This window comes from Chionomys nivalis, chromosome 13 (assembly GCF_950005125.1).
Source record: "Chionomys nivalis chromosome 13, mChiNiv1.1, whole genome shotgun sequence".
In the NCBI taxonomy this organism is placed as follows: domain Eukaryota; kingdom Metazoa; phylum Chordata; class Mammalia; order Rodentia; family Cricetidae; genus Chionomys; species Chionomys nivalis.
The window spans coordinates 64,812,847-64,829,141 of record NC_080098.1 but is presented as its reverse complement, the minus strand read 5'-3'; the positions used below and the strand labels follow the sequence as shown (position 1 = coordinate 64,829,141).

Genomic DNA, 16,295 nt, shown 5'->3' with positions numbered 1-16,295 from the left:
GGTAGTGCTGAAGTAGAATAACCCTGATTGGGAGAAGCAGTTACTCTAGGTTTTAATTATGACACTGAAATGTTATTATAGACTAAACATAGTGTATTTTAATTGGATGGAATCAATGACTAGTTATGAAAAGGAAGAGTGAGAAATTAGTTGTTGGTTTCATATGATAGCCTCCTTCTTAAAGTTTTTCTCCTAACTCCAGACTTACTTTTCATTTTATCTGTTTCCATTTCTAGTACATAAGCATGTCAGGGAGGAATAACCTAAATGTGTTATCCTTTGGTGAATATCTGGCATGTGGCAGTAATGTTGATGTCATTGTCCATATCAAGTATGTAGCTTGTGTATTCCAAAGTGTTTGGTTTATGGTCCCCCTTCAGGTTGATGTTTCTTTTCCTATTTCTGAGAACTGAGCTCAGGATCTTTCCCATTCCAGATGACCACTCGACTGACACCTACAGCCTTTTCTTCACTCTGAGACAAGTGCCTCTTTAAGTTACCAATATGGCCTCAAACTTGAAGTCCTCCTGCCTCAGCCTACTAGGCAAAAGCATGCAGCACAGCGTTTCTGCGGTGCTCAGGTAGCCCTGTTGTTCCCTAGCATTCTACATGGGTCAAGTGCTGCTTCACTATATACGGCTCACTTTGAGTCTCTGACATCATCTGCATTTGTTTCCACTGGTAGAGAATTCAGTATCCCCTTCCTCACTATTTTGTCCATATAATACTGTTGGAAAGTTCTTCCTTTGGCCAGGCTTGTCCACAGTTTTCTTTTTAATTTTTTGTTTGTTTGTTTTTCGAGGCAGGGTTTCTCTAAGTTTGGAGCCTGTCCTGGCACTAGCTCAGTAGACCAGGCTGCCTCCCAAGTGCTGTGACTAATGGCATGTGCCACCACTGCCTGGCAAATTCAGTGTATCTTTCATGACCTCTTCTAGATACATATACTCATATATATTTAAACATCTATTATATATAAATGAAATTTATTTATTTAAACATAAATGGGAACAGTCTATATATTATACTCCAACCTCTTTCATCCCAGTCAGCAAGAAATTCTGAGCATGTTGGCACACATGTCAGTAGGTTCAAAAGTAGGTTCAGCCTGTTTTCATCTTGTAAATTACTTAACAAATTTGTTATCTGATAGTTTAATATTTCTCTTAGTCTTTTTTAAAAAAAACAGGTTTCACTACTGTCTAGGCTGTTCTTTGCTGTTTTATGTGGCTGAAGTTACCCTTGAATTCCTCATTTTTCTGCTTCTCCATCCCACATATTGTTACATGTACATGTAGGTATACATCACCATGCCTGGCTACTCAGGAGCATTCTTAGTCACACATCTTTTGGAAGCATTTTTATATTCTTAATTTTATTTTCAAATTTACAAATAAATTATTAGTAGAGTCTTTTTTAACTTACCATTTTGCCTCCTATGTTGCTTGGCATTTATAAATTAGATTGGTCAAGTTTATTAATCAAGGTTAAAGCTATGTTATGTGCCTATCCAACTTCAGAGTTGTCTTATTTCCCTGGCGCTTTCATTCATTAGGCTTTCCTTATCTCCATTAGTGCTCCAGTAAGAGCTTCTTTGTCTATTAATGTAGCTACTTTCTTTTGGTAATGTATGCTTGGCATTTTTGTAGCCTTTCCATATACTTTTCATATAGTATACTTTTCATATACTTTTTGGATTTTAATGCAGTCTGACAATCGCTGTATTTGATTGGAACATGCAATCTACTTATGCTTACTGTTATACTTTTGCCACTTTCTGAGCAATTCTATGGCTTTAATTCCAGTTACCCCTTCTGGCATAAAAGCTGTTTTTATCATATACTTTAATTCTCTATATATGTTAAGCATACCGTATATAGAGATTATAGATTATGATGAAATGATTGTTTTATTTTGGGGGGGGGGCAGGCAAGATAGCTCAGTGAATAAAGGTGCTTACCATCAATCCTGGTAACATGAGTTTGACCCCAGGAACTCACACAGTGGAAGGTGAGCACTGACTTCCCCAAGTTATTGTTGTTTTTTAAGCCCTCATCTGTCTATGCATTAGCACTTTATTCTTTTAAGAACTCTTTTAAGAACTACAGTCATTTGTGTGATAACTTTTTCATTATGTCTTCCATGTCTCTCTCTTTTTTTTTTTGTATTTTTGTTCTTCTGTTGTCATATTAATACTCTCTTCAGCTGTGGTTTATGCTTTATTAAGTTCATCTGTTGGCCTCCTTATTTCTTTTACAGTATTTTAGTTTTCAGTAAACTATTTTTATTTTCAATTCTATACTACAGTTTTTGACGTCATATTCTACTCTTTGAATATTTAATCATGTTTGTCTTTAAGTCTATCTGAAGATCAGGTTTTCAGAACCCTCTTTTTGTGTGTGCTTATTATCTTTCTTTAGAACTTTAGCCATGTTCTTCCAACTCTTCCTTTGATGCCTTTTGAATTCATGCCACACATTATATAAACACTCATCAGAGATTAAGACCTGGAGTAATGTATGTTCTGTGTAGAGAAGGTTTTCACATTTTGAATGTGGTGTTACAGAGACTATCAATAATACATCAAGTGATTTGAAACTGTGTGATCCAATATCATCACACTGTGGGTCTTATTTTGATAATGTCACAAGCAGGAATCTCATTGCCCCTACTGCTGGTTCTAGTCTTTGTTTTGTGTTTCTCCCAGCCTTGTGAAGCTATTTTAAAGCTCTATCAAGCTCTCAGCTACCTCTTTTGGAATCCATAGATGTTTGCAGAAGCAACGCAGTTTCAGACCTGAGGCAGTCTGGATTTCAGTCTTATTCCAAATACTGGTTCTGTTTTCTAATCTTCTTGTTTGTTCTCAGCAAATGAGTAGATCCATTTTCCTTGCCAGAGGAAGCGCCTTCAGATACTTTTAGTTCTTTGCAAAAATATGGATTTCTTTCTCGTAGATGTGGTAAAAAAAAAAAATGTGAATCTTAAATGTCTGAAAACATCGTGTTTGGTTGAAACTAGAATTATAGCTTTGAAATAATTTTTCCCTGAATACTTTTTAGATACCAGCTGAGTATTTTCCTTCTCTTCTCTCATTCTTTGTTTTCCTTTGTTACTGGGACTTGCAATATAATGTGGCTAGCCTAGAGCTAACAATGTAGACTAGGCTGACCTTGAACTTGTGGTGGTCCTCCTGCCACTGCCTCCAAGTGTTAGGATGACTGGTGTTAGCTACCATACCCAACTTGGTCCATTCTTGAAGTATTGTAGAGAAGTGAGTCAGTTCTCATCCCTTTGTAGGAAGCATTTTTTTTCTACCTTCCTGTAGAAATGTTCTACTTTTTAGTATGTCTTTAGCATTTGTAAGGTTTGCTATGAGGAATAACATTGATTTTTTTTTCCTCCTTAAAATTTTTTAAACCCTAAAACTTCCTTTCTTGTCTCATGAATTCTCTGTGCTTAATTCTTTTCCATGCTTAGTCAAAGATTTATCCCACCATTCTCCATTTCTTACCCAACACTAGGGATGAAAGAATGAAGCCTAGGGCATTAAAGATGCTAGCCAAGCACCATAACACTAAACTACATCCCCAGCCCCATTCTCCATCTTTAAATTTATTCTGTCTTCTTGAATGACTTTCCAGTTTCTGCCTTATAAGGAGCTCTTCTTGTTTCCCAGCGCATGTGTGTGTGCTCACATACACACACACACACGTTGCTAATGAATCTTCTATCTTCTATTATTTCTAGGAACTTGAGAGACAAGAAGGCACAATGTATATTTGGCTTCTCCTCTTGAATCTCAGTAGTTCTTTATATAGCTTTATCTAATAAAATCTCTTAAACCAGGCTTTACCTGGTTTCACCCTCATGGACTTGCCCTTGAATCATCTAAACTCTGCAGCTAACAACCTCAAAGATGTCTTGATGTTAACTCCAGCATCAAACTTGGGTGCAGGGTATTTGTATAAGTACTCCAGTCATTTGAAAATAATTATTTTAGGTCATTGACATTAAATCATGTTTAAAGTTTCATGATCTGCTTTAGTTTCAGAAAAACTAGTTTGCAGAATATAAAGAAGGAACAAATTTATTGGCACCTAAAGTCAACTCTTTTTTTCTTTCATTCATTTATTTATTTGTTTGTTTGTTTGTTTATTCGAAACAGGGTTTTTTTATAGCTTTGGAGCCTGGCCCCAACTTACAGAGATCTGCCTGCCTCTGCTCCCCGAGTGCTGGAATTAAAGGTGTGCACCACCACCGCCTAGCATGGAGTCAACTCTTATAGTGAAGTAATGTAGGAAAGCAATGAAGATGTAAGCCAAGGTGTGTGGGGGGGTAGCAAACACTGGATTTGCTAGCCAGGCAGTGGTGGCACCCGCGTTTAATCCCAGCACTCAGGAGGCAGAGCAGATGGAAACCTTATCTTGAAAAACAAAAAACAAATGCTGGGCGGTGGTGGCACACGCCTTTAATCCCAGCACTCGGGAGGCAGAGACAGGCGGATCTCTGTGAGTTCGAGGCCAGCCTGGTCTACAAGAGCTAGTTCCAGGACAGGAACCAAAAAGCTACGGAGAAACCCTGTCTCAAAAAAAAAAAAAAAAAAAACACTGGATTTGCTAATTAGGGCAGTGGGCCCTGATGGACACACAATATGAACATTCTGTATCACGTACATATACAGTGTCTTTTCTCTTGACAGTCATATGTGTAATATGAGGGTCATGAAAAATCTAGTTCTGGACCTGAGACTCTCTAGATGATCTTCAGAGATCTCCATAAAGGTGAATTATGCCATCCCTGGGCCTCCTATAAACACCCACTTGTCAAGGAATTGGGTAAGTGCTAGGAAAGAATGTCTGCTTAGCTAGCTGCCACACTCTCCCAGGATAGCCATCCTGAGACCCCCTTTCTTAGTTTGTCTCCCTGTTCCAAATGAACTCACTTTTACTTAATCCTGAAACCTAAATAGATTTTATAGAAGTAAATTGACAAAACTGTCTTACTTTAATCAAACTTAGTATCTAGTTTAAATATATTTTAAGAAATGGCCCTCAGGCAGATATCTGTGAATTCTAGGCCAGCCTGGTCTACAAAAGCTAGTTCCAGGACAGGCTCCAAAGCTACAGAGAAACCCTGTCTCAAAAAAAGAAAAAGCCGGGCAATGGTGGCGCACGCCTTTAATCCCAGCACTCGGTAGGCAGAGGCAGGCAGATCTCTGTGAGTTCGAGACCAGCCTGGTCTACAGAGCTAATTCCAGGACAGGCTCCAAAGCCACAGAGAAACCCTGTCTCGAAAAACCAAAAAAAGAAAAAGAAAAGAAAGAGAAAGAAAGAAAAAGAAAGAAACAAAGAAAAAGAAAGAAAGAAATGGCTCTCAATACTAATTGATATTCACTGGATATAGAATGAATTTAGCTTTTTATTTAATAAGCAATTTTATAATCATGTTTCTAGATACTCTAATCACAATATCACTTTCATCAAGTAATGCTTTTACTTTTTGACCTTTTATATTTATCCAAAAATTGAATATCTATAAACTCTGATTGACTTATTTTCTCCATTAATACTTTTCGTTTCTCTTAAGTAAACTTTAAAAGTATCCATAATTTTCAGTATTATCTATGAAGTCACAAGTTATCCTTCATGTTATCCAGCCGACTTAAAGAGGAAAATGCTTTAATTAAATATTTATGTTCCTTTAGAACTGAGAAAATTAAAGTTTCAAATCAGTTGATATTCTACTCATCACATAATCCTATCTAAACATATGAAAATAGTTTATAATTCCTTAACGTTTGAAATACTGGGAGCAAAGTCATCCTGAACAGAAACAAGTAAGCAAAACAAAGCATTCGTTTAACTTTTCAGTCTATTAATACAGTGACAATTTTTTTAAGGATTCAACATATTTGCACACAAAATACCCAGATATAAAACCACGCCACATGCTGTAGTAGAAACTTAAGATTTAAAACATGTTTACCTGGAAATCTAAACTAAGTAGGCTTTGCTTGATGTCATTTAAGTCTCCCGCTGAAAGTGAAACAAAACCAGACTCTCTTTAAAAACAAAGAACAGAAGGGAAAGTTGAAAATATTAGCTGACTCCTTAGTCAGATCTAAAATAGCTGCTTCCCTTGGGGATAAATGCCTTCAGTTCTTTGTGTGGAAAAATCAGCCAAAGAAGTAACCAGGGAAAATGGTTTCCAAGGGAAAGTTTTTTGTAAGGCACAGGAAAAGTGGAAAACATCAGCAGGGAGTTCGGGCAGGAGTTGAGGAGACATTTCCTTTGCAGGAAGTCCAGGTGGGGGGGGGGGGGCTGGGGAGACATTTCCTTTGCAGGCTGAAAGGGAGAACTAGAGTCACACAAGTGATTTGAGACAGATTGGTGGCTTTCCTAGGCTGTTTGCAGGAAAAACTGCATGGCTTTTAAAGTTCAAACCACCCAGTATACCACCTGAGATTTGTCAAGCTTGTAATGGTAGTGTTCTCACTCACCTAAAGGCTGCATGTGTCTCCAGTCATGTTTAAATTGACTTAAATTTCTCCTTATTGAGGAAACAAAACTTGTTACATATTAATGCCATTAGAAATTACATACTTTTAGTAGTGGTACACACCTATAATCGCAGCACTTAGGAGGTAGAGGCATGGAATTTTCAGATCATTCTAGGCTACATATGGAGTTTGAGCCAGCCTAGGCTACATGAGACCCTGTCTCAAAAATATTGACTTCATATATACTTACATAAACACACACATATTTATGCATATACATATATACATACATATTCCTAGCTGACCTGGAACTCAATATGTAGACCAGGCTGGCCTTGAACTCACAGAGGATCTACCAGTCTCTGACTCCCAGTCCTGGAATTAAAGGTATGCACCACCACACCTAGATGTGTATGTGTGTTATACATATATATGTATATTATATATTTTTTAATGTACAAGGGAGCAATAGGGCTTCTCATTACTTCTTAAATTAGTGATGTGCTTTGGCCTCAGATTTCTTCATCTCCCCATAAGCAAGTTAGAAATAGATCAGGGTCAAACCCAGCACTGCTGACTCTTGGTGCCTGAGTTACTCTATGGAAAAGCCTAGTCAGTATTCAACATAGTACATGAAAGTCAACTGCTATCAAGGCACATAGATATGAAATTTGGAAATAATGAAAATGAAGATTTAACATACTTGGAGATAAGTGATTTGTGTAGTGAATTATAGTGAACTCTGAAGATCAATTTGGCAACAAGAAAATAGTGAATAAATGCCTTTAATTTTATTTATTTTTGGGTTTTTGAGACAGGGTTGTAGACTTGTAGCTTGTAGGGAATGCCAGTGATTGGTGAAAGTGGGAAGCAGTTTTTCAGTATCAGTAATAGTCGATAAGTGTTCATTGACATGTGTGCTATCTGCAGTGTGAAATGTTGAGACAGAACATTAGAGGTAGGATGAACATCATCATTTTAAAATAATCCAGATAAATCTCACATACTTGGTAATCATAAATCACAGCCTGATTTGGAACATGCATGTTGTTTTGCTGAAGGAGGATTGTATTCGTGGCAAACAGAAATGGTTATATTGAGGACAGCTAATAAAAAGCAGTATTGTCTGCCCACGAAGTCACTTCTAGAAATGCATTATAGGAACATCTTTCTGTGCAGAGATGTGCCTCGGGGTAGTACTTTGAAGCACTCTAAGTGTGGACTTTATAGAAAAGCAAAAAGCAACCCAGTTATATATTTGGAACAGTGAACTGCAGAGCTCTCTGGAAACTAAAGTAACATTAATACTAGCATATGATGTTGTCTCCTATATCCCAAGAGGAAAATTGAAATATCCAAAACAATATATGCATTTTCTTTTGATATGTATAATTTCACATCTTTCTGGAGAGCAGATTAAAAGGAATAAATAAAAATAGTTAACAGGGCCGGGCGGTGATGGCGCACGCCTTTAATCCCAGCACTCGGGAAGCAGAAGCAGGTGAATCCCTGTGAGTTTGAAGCCAGCCTGATCTAGTTGATAAAATTTTAACTTCTCTATGTAATTCATCATTTTGACAGTGTTTTTGCTTTTTATAACCAGATGAGGAAGGAATAACTATTTAAAACAGTATAAATTAAAAAAAACTCTTAAAAAAAGATTGTGTGTATGTGTGTTGCCTGTGTATATGTCTGTTTACTTTGGGTATTCACTGCCCACAGAGACCATAAGAAGACAGCATATCCCCTGAAACTGGGATTACAGACAGCTGTAAGCCATTCTGTGAGTGCTAGGAAATTGAACCCTGGTCTTCTGCAAGAGCAGCCAGTACTCTTAATGACTAAGCCATCTTTCTGGTTCCTTAAACAAAAGTAACTCTTCAGTGGCATAGAGGAGGAATAACAACTATCATGCTGAGATTGACATGGTTGGAAAAAACCAATTTTCAGATTTCTGAGGCCATGCTCTACAAGTTTGTGGTTTAATGGATGATTACTTGAACTTTTTTTCAGAAACTGTTTTAACCACCCTAGTACATGGAAAATGCTGGTGTTATGGTTTTTCCTTCTCTCTCATTATTGTAGGCATAATTATGTCCTAAAACTTGGCTACCTTAGCGCACCGAAAGAATGTTTGCCACCAAATACTTTGCAGAAAGTGAGTATCAGCCATGCCAGCAGGGAGTAAGCGTTTAGGACATTTATTTCACTTACCACTGAAGTCACTTAGACTGGTTGGTATTTAGTCAACACAAACTGGGGACACCTGAAAGAAGGAGCCTAAGTTGAAGAATTGTTTCCTTAAGATTGGTCTGTGGTTATGCCTTTGGGGACTTGTCTTTTGGTTTGTGACTGATGTGGGAAGGCCCAGCCTACTGTGAGCAACACAGTCTCTGAGATAATCCTAGACTGTACAAGAAAGCAAGTTGTGAGCCGGGTGGTGGTGGCACATCCCTTTAAGCCCAGCACTTGGGATGCAGAGGCAGGTGTATCTCTGTGAGTTCAAGGCCAGCCTGGTCTACAGAGTGAGTTCCAGGATAGGCAGGACTGTTACACCAGGAAAGCTTTTGATCTTCGTGTTTATCACAGCAACAAAAAGTAAACGACAACAGAAATCGATGCTAGAAGTGGGGTGTTGCTGTGATGGCCCTGACCATGTTATTTGGGGGAGGAAGGGTAGTGAAGATTGTGAGAGAGAAATGCTGACAATGGAGGTCATTGTGAAGTTTCAGAGGAAAGAAAAAGTCTTTTAGGGATGTTCGTATAGAATCTGGTTGCTGTTTAACTAGAGCTGAAAAATTAACTGATTAACAATAAATTAATACTAGTGAATTGAGCCCTCTGTGCTTTACTGGGAAGCTGGTTGCTGGTTAGCTGAGGCTGAAAAACATAGTTGTGTTTTATTAAGAGGCTCTCACTACTTGTGGAAAGTATTCCCTTAGGATCAGAATACAGAAGCTATGGTCCAATGGGAGGCCCAGACTGTACATCAAGGTGGCAGCAGAATTTGGCAAATAATGTTTAAGAGTCTCCCACATTATGCTGAATTTGAAAGCACGAAGCTGGGTGGCAAGGTCACTGAAGTCCCTGAAGAGAGGCCAAAAGATGCCAGTGGAAGGTACATTCTCAGTTGCAGTGGAGACCCCAGGATATTGGGGATGCCAGCTCTGTGAAATCTTCCAAGGGAAGCAGCAGGTGTGAAATAGAGCTGGTCATAGTAAACTAAATGTACTGTGGATGGCAAAGCTGAAGAAATGGATACACCGAAGCCTTTTGCAGCCAAAACATCATGAGTGACTCCCTGATGTCAAACATAGAGCTACAGGATTTGATCTAGGGGGCTGGAGAGATGGCTCAGTGGTTAAGAGCATTGCCTGCTCTCCCAAAAGTCCTGAGTTCAGTTCCCAGCAACCACATGGTGGCTCACAACCATCTGTAATGAGGTCTGGTGCCCTCTTCTGGCATGCAGGCATAACGCAGAAAGAATATTGCATACATAATAAAATAAATAAATATTTAAAAAAAAGAGAATTTGATCTATACTGATAGACTTTGGTTTTGCTTAATGTGATTATTTTTATTCCCTGGTTCTTCTCTTTTGGAGTAAGGAAGTATTTTTTAGTAAGTATTTTTTAGAAGCCCACAGTTAAACTTCAGAGTGGGACTTTTAAACTTGTACTGTGTTTTATACTATGATATTAATATGTGATATTGGTGACAAGAAAGAAAATATTATGGCTTAAGGTGATTATGTTCAAGGTGACAAGGAGTGGTGCGTACTTGTCAGATACAACTGTCTACTTGACAAAGCCCAGAGTTATCTCAGGAAGTCTCAAGTGGGGGGATTTCCTTGATCAGATTGACCTGTGGGCATGTCTGTGTGGCATTTTCTGTTGTTGTATTTCAAGAGGAAATTTATTAACTTAGAAGAATGAACATGACATATTGTTGAGTGACAGACAGGAAATTATAAATGTCGATGCCTTGTAGATATATTAGTAGATATGAAGGCTGCTATGTCTAATTAAAATTAACCATAGTTTTATAGAGAATTTTATTTCATTAATAATTTTTATAATTCCTGAATATTTGCTCAGAAAAACAAGGCTTCTTTTATTTTACGCACACAACAAAACAGAGAGCTCCTTAAATAACCGTGTTCTGACTTCCTAAGTTTTCACTCAATCCCTTTAACTCCTAATTTAATATCTTACACTACTGTTTTATAACAAAGCAGTAAACTCTACTGTATTTGATTCCTTCTTCACCTCTGGAGTTTTCTCCTCCTCTCAATTCCTGTCCTTTCTTCCCCTCTGCTACCTTCTGCATTTTGTCACATCTTTTTTTCTTTCTTTATTTTGTCTTTTACAATATTTCTGTCTCCTCTTCCACAATGGCCCCCAAGCCATTGTAGCACTTATGTTGTAGATGTATCAGTAAGGATTGTGCTCCACAATTCTGCATTTTAATCTGTTGTGGTTTTCTGTAATGGCCTCCATCTGTTGTAGAAAGAAGAAAAGTCTCTCATCTCAGAGAAGGTAATGACAGCACATACCTATGGGTATAAAGACAAATATTTAGAATGAAGTTAGAGATTTTGCTGGTTTAATAAGTTATCAGTTGTAGGGTTTCCTCCAATATTCACTGCTTGTTTGGCCAGATTTCTCTCTTGTTGAGCAGGTCTTCAGCCCAGCTAGACAGCTGTTTGGTACCAACAATGTGTCTGTGCTGCTACTGCATGCCTCCTTAAGGTTATCATTGCTAGTCATTATTGTGGTTCACAGGTATCAGCTGGGTAGTACTGTTGGTTGATTCCCTCCTTTGGATGGCTGCCTGGCACCTTCTAGTACCAAGAAAGCTTAGTCCCCAAGAAGAAGGCTTTCAGATCAGTTCCAGCTCAAGAACTCTGGGTCCTGGTTCTAGGTCCAAACTGCCTGATGTCTTCAGCAATAGAGATTTATCTTCTACTTCTGAGGGGCAACCAGGGGCAACAGCAGTATATATCCGCATGCCTCTGCTTCTGTCTCCTAAGTGCTGGGATTAAGGGTATACACCATCACCACCCTGCTTGCCCCACTTTTAAAGCAACCTGAGAATAGCTGATCATGGCATTAATCAGCACTCTGGAGGCAGAGCCTGGCAGATCACTGAGTTTGTGGCTGTCTTGGTCTACATAGCAAGTCCAAAGATAGCCAGGGCTACATAGAGAGATTTCTCTCAAAAATAAATAAATAGGTAAAGTAAATGAAAATAGACATTTTCTGTTTGCTCATTGGCAGAATCAGGTACTCACCCAATCCCTGTCATAGCACACTGTTGTGGAATACTCCCTTTGTACACAGTGAAGATTTGTCACTTAAATTGGTTTATAAAATGGTGATTGGCTGGTAGCTGGGCCAAAAGTATAGGCAAAACAGCCAAACTGAGGATGCTGGAAGGAAGAAGGGCAGAGTCAGAGAAGATACCAACCAGCTGAGGAAGCAGGACATGTAGAAAATGAGGTAACAAGCAATGAGCCGTGTGGCAAAGCATAGATAAGGAATATGGATTAATTTAAATATGAGTTAGGTAGTAACAAGCCTGAGCTATTGGCCAAGCATTTATAATTAATATTAAACCTCTGTGTCTTAACGAGAACCTTTGGGGTTCAAGCACGGTCCTCTTCAGGGTTTAGATTGGAAACTACAACAAGCAAAAAGAACTTTTTCTGAGAGTGAATTATCTCTCATGTGCTTTTCTGAATTAGTTTCTTTATTGTTCTGTTTCTATTCTAATTTTCCTGTCCTACTTCTAATTCCTCCTAGCTTCTTCTTTTCCAGCCTAAAAACTGTCTCTCTCCCAGGAGCCTCGAAGTGATAAAGAAATTGCAAGAGTTACTTCTTATTGGACAAAATCACATTCCTAGGGTAAGCAATAGGAGCTGAGCCATTACCATGGCAAAACAAGGGTCCAAGGTTACAAGAGTAAGATCGAGACCAGAGGGCTGGGGTACAGTGTCCAGTGCGATAAACTTTGAGATGTAGGTCCTTTGGCAAGAAAAGAATCAGCATGCTTTTCTTAGGGTGCTTTGTGCAGTAAGTAATCTTGGTTGGACATCTGCAGCTCTTTGTGCATAGCTGTAAAATTTGAAATTTATGATCCGTTTGCAAAAAGCCTTTAATCTTGTTTGAACTTGCTCTGAGGTGAAAGTGAGCTAATTGTGTGCAGTTAGAATAAGCCAAAAGGAATAAAGTAGGCTTTTTTTTTTTTCAAGACAAGATTTCTCTATGTAGCTTTGGAGCCTGTCCTGAAACTTACTCTGTAGACTAGGCTGGCCTCAAACTCATAGAGATCTGCCTGCCTCAGCCTCCTGAGAGCTGGGACTAAAGGCGTGCACTGCCACCACCCAGCCCAAAGCAGGCTTTTAAATGTCTACAGTCCTCATAGGACAAACATATCTAGTTATGAAGCATGCCCCAGCATATATTCTGCACATCAAAATTATGCAACCAAATGAAAAGTCATCTTCCTGCCCACTGACAGATATATGTGCCCATAAGATTGAGATGTAATCATGAGATTACATATACACATTACATGAGATTACACACTACAATGCAGGTATTGGGGTAACACCAAGCTGCTTTAGCAAAAATGAGCGACAGTTTCCAGAGTTGATGGTCCTGCAGGCCTTGCCTGGGCAGGATTTATCTCCATCAGATAATCACTCCATTGGTGGGTTGACATCTGAATACTAGTGGTGTGGGAAGTCCTTCGGTCTATGTGTTGCTTTTATTGGTTAATGAATAAAGAATCTGCCTGGGCCTATAGCAGGGCAGAACAGAGCTAGGTGGGGAAAACTAAATGGAATGCCAAGAGAAAGAAGGCAGAAGGCAGGGAGACATCATGTAGCTGCAAGAGGGGAAAGATGCCAGCTGCCAGTTGGAACCTTGCTGGTAGGCCACGAACCTCATGGTAAAATATAAAATAATTGAAATGGATTAACCAAAGATATAAGAGCTAGCTAGCAATACGCTTAAGTGATTGGCCAAGCAGTGATTCAAATAATACAGTGTCTATGTGATTGCTTCGGGAGTCTGGGTGGCCAGAAAGTGAACAAACAGCCTTATACAAAACACTAGTTATCACCTCTGTAAACTCTTATGACCCCTGACATTGTTTGGGAACTTGCAGGCAAGACAGAAACTTCAACCAACAGCACATGACAGATAGAGACTCAAATGGGAGGGAAACAAAAGGAGACAACATATATGAAATCTTCCTGGGCACTAGCCTGCTCTTTCCTATGCAGTGAACATGTGTGATTTCAATAATGGTTTCTTAAACCATACATATTACATGCATTATTATCTTCCATTTTATAATGGAGCAAAACTAAAGTGTCACAAAAGCAAAATGAGGAAATTGAATGGGGTTAAATGGGTTAAATGGGAACAATGGCAATAGTCCCAAGCTAGTCTGGTTTACTTTTCTTTTTTAAAAAAAAAAAAATATATATATATATTTATTTATTTATTTATTTATTATGTATACAATATTCTGTCTGTGTGCATGCTCGCAGGCCAGAAGAGGGCACCAGACCCCACCACAGATGGTTGTGAGCCACCTTGTGGTTGCTGGGAACTGAACTCAGGACCCTTGGAAGAGCAGCCAGTGCTCTCAACCTCTGAGCCATCTCTCCAGCCCTGGTTTACTTTTCTTACAATGCTCAAGGTCAGTGCTTCCATCCTGAGCAGCCACTGTAGGGCATGTGAACAGACAGCCACTCTCATCATTACTGAGTCTCCATATCACAAAACTCCATAACTGCTTGTGAAAATCAGTTCCTCAGTGCTGGGACAGAGATTTGACAGTACGTAGCTGCAGTCAGGACCTGAGTCAGACCTAAGCCTAGTGACTTACCAAATCTAGATGAGTTACATGCCCTTTCTGGCACTCAGATGACTAATCTTTCATGCAAGACCATTAGAGAATTCTTAGGTTGTTTCTCTCAGGCTTTATAGGGCGTGGTGTTCCTTCCCTTGGAAAATAAGCATCACAAAGCATTCAGAATTGTTATTTTCTCTGTAATTTCCCTCCTGTAACCCCTGAAACCCATGCTTAGTGAGGGACTGGGGAGAGAATTACACATATGGTAGTTTGAGCATTGTTGGGAATGGGGATTCTTTTCCACTGATACACTGTCTGAAGGAGATGGCTATGAACCAGGATGACCACAATATTTACAAAGGTATGTAATGAAAAAAGAAGACTTTGGCAACTAATGTAACTCTATCACTCATAGGGAGGATAAAGAGACATTCACTTGAGGTTTAATAAATCAAAACAGTGTTTGTCCACAGCTTCATTTTTTTCCCATTACTGGTGGGTGATGTCATCATTTTCATTTCCCTTAAAATATTTTTGTGTCCAGGAAAAGAAGATTGATATTAACTGCATTTATTATCACAGATTCTTATGGTGATTTTAGTTTTAATTTTGCCACCTATGTAGAGGGTTTTTAAAGATTTTTATCTATGTGTGTCTGTATGTTTCTGTGTCTGTCTCTGTGTGTGTTTGTATATATGGGTATGTGCACATGAGCACAGGTGCCCTCAGAGGCCAGAGACATCAGATCCCTTTAGCTAAAGTTACAAGCCATTGTATGTGCCCAATGTGAATGTTTGGAATCAGACTTGGGTACTCTGCAAGAGCAATATGAACTTTGATTGCCAAACTTTCTCTGGCCCTTATTTCTTTTTTCCTTTTCTCCTCGATGTTACTGGTCAAACACAGTGCCTTAGACATGCTAAGCATAAGTGGTACTAATGAGTCAAAACAAAACCCAGCCAGTAGCTGCAGTTGGCAGAGAGTAGAAATGTTTAGCAATATTCAACCTAGATTATCTTCCTTCAAAAATTCTATTCTTCTGGTGTTTAATGCCCCTACTCCGTTGTGTCTCAACTTTTTGATCTCCTCTGTGCCCTCATCACCCTGCTGCCAGTGCTGCTGATAGATGATGATATGGCTTAACTGTGGGAATGGAGATTCAAGTGGAAGAAGGAAATAAAGTCATATTTTGGTTATCCAAGAAAAGAAGATTCCTTTACCAAGGTTGGGGGAGTATGTAAATTAGTAAAACTCAAGGTTTATTTGGATATAGGAAAGTGGAAAAAGAGAAATCAGGTATATGAAGCTTAACTTTTGGGTGTAATCCAACTGCATTTACTGAGGTGACCACAGGCTAGCACAATCAAGGGAACTATGGGCTAGAAATAAAATCCATTAGAATGTGGTGGCTAGTACTGAAGCAACAGAACTGAATGAAATCATCAACCACTGTGTATAATAAAGTTGTGAGGCAAGCTTTATTGAGAATTAGGGGAACCAAAAATTTTAAAACTTTCCAAACTAAGCACATTGTTGACAGAAAAATAAAATGTTAGACTTTATTTAGGCCACTTTATCAAACTCTATTAAATGCTAAGCAGTTCTGCTTCTAGGACTCTATTCTACAGAAAGTTATGAACAGATATACAGCAATCTCTGATGTGGATATTTGTTGTAATATATATATAAAGTGTTAAAAATTTATAAATAACCAAATCATTGCTGAAAGTAGGTTAACTTCTATAATATGTTAGAGGAATCTGAGAAACAGCAGAGTAAGAGACAACAGGAATCAGTCTTCCCACTTAGATAACAACTAAACTGACAGAATATGTCTGATGTAACTGTTTTTGAATTCTGGAGACTACTAAGGGCTTGCAACATCCCAGAGGACAGCTAGGGTAGTAAATTGTAGTTAATTTGATCAATT

The 16,295-nt window shown here is 38.7% G+C and overlaps 2 protein-coding genes across 2 annotated transcripts in view; one reads left to right on the top strand and one right to left on the bottom strand.

Moving 5' to 3' along the window:
* Ecm2 (extracellular matrix protein 2) overlaps positions 1-6,227 on the bottom strand; it is a 31,129-nt gene extending 24,902 nt beyond the window's left edge. The window contains exon 1 of the mRNA XM_057787180.1: positions 5,983-6,227. The gene's annotated coding sequence lies outside the window, so the exon portion shown is untranslated. The remainder of the gene's footprint in view (positions 1-5,982) is intronic.
* The window catches only part of Cenpp (centromere protein P), a 196,844-nt gene that overhangs the window by 151,340 nt on the left and 29,209 nt on the right, over positions 1-16,295 (top strand). The window lies entirely within an intron of this gene.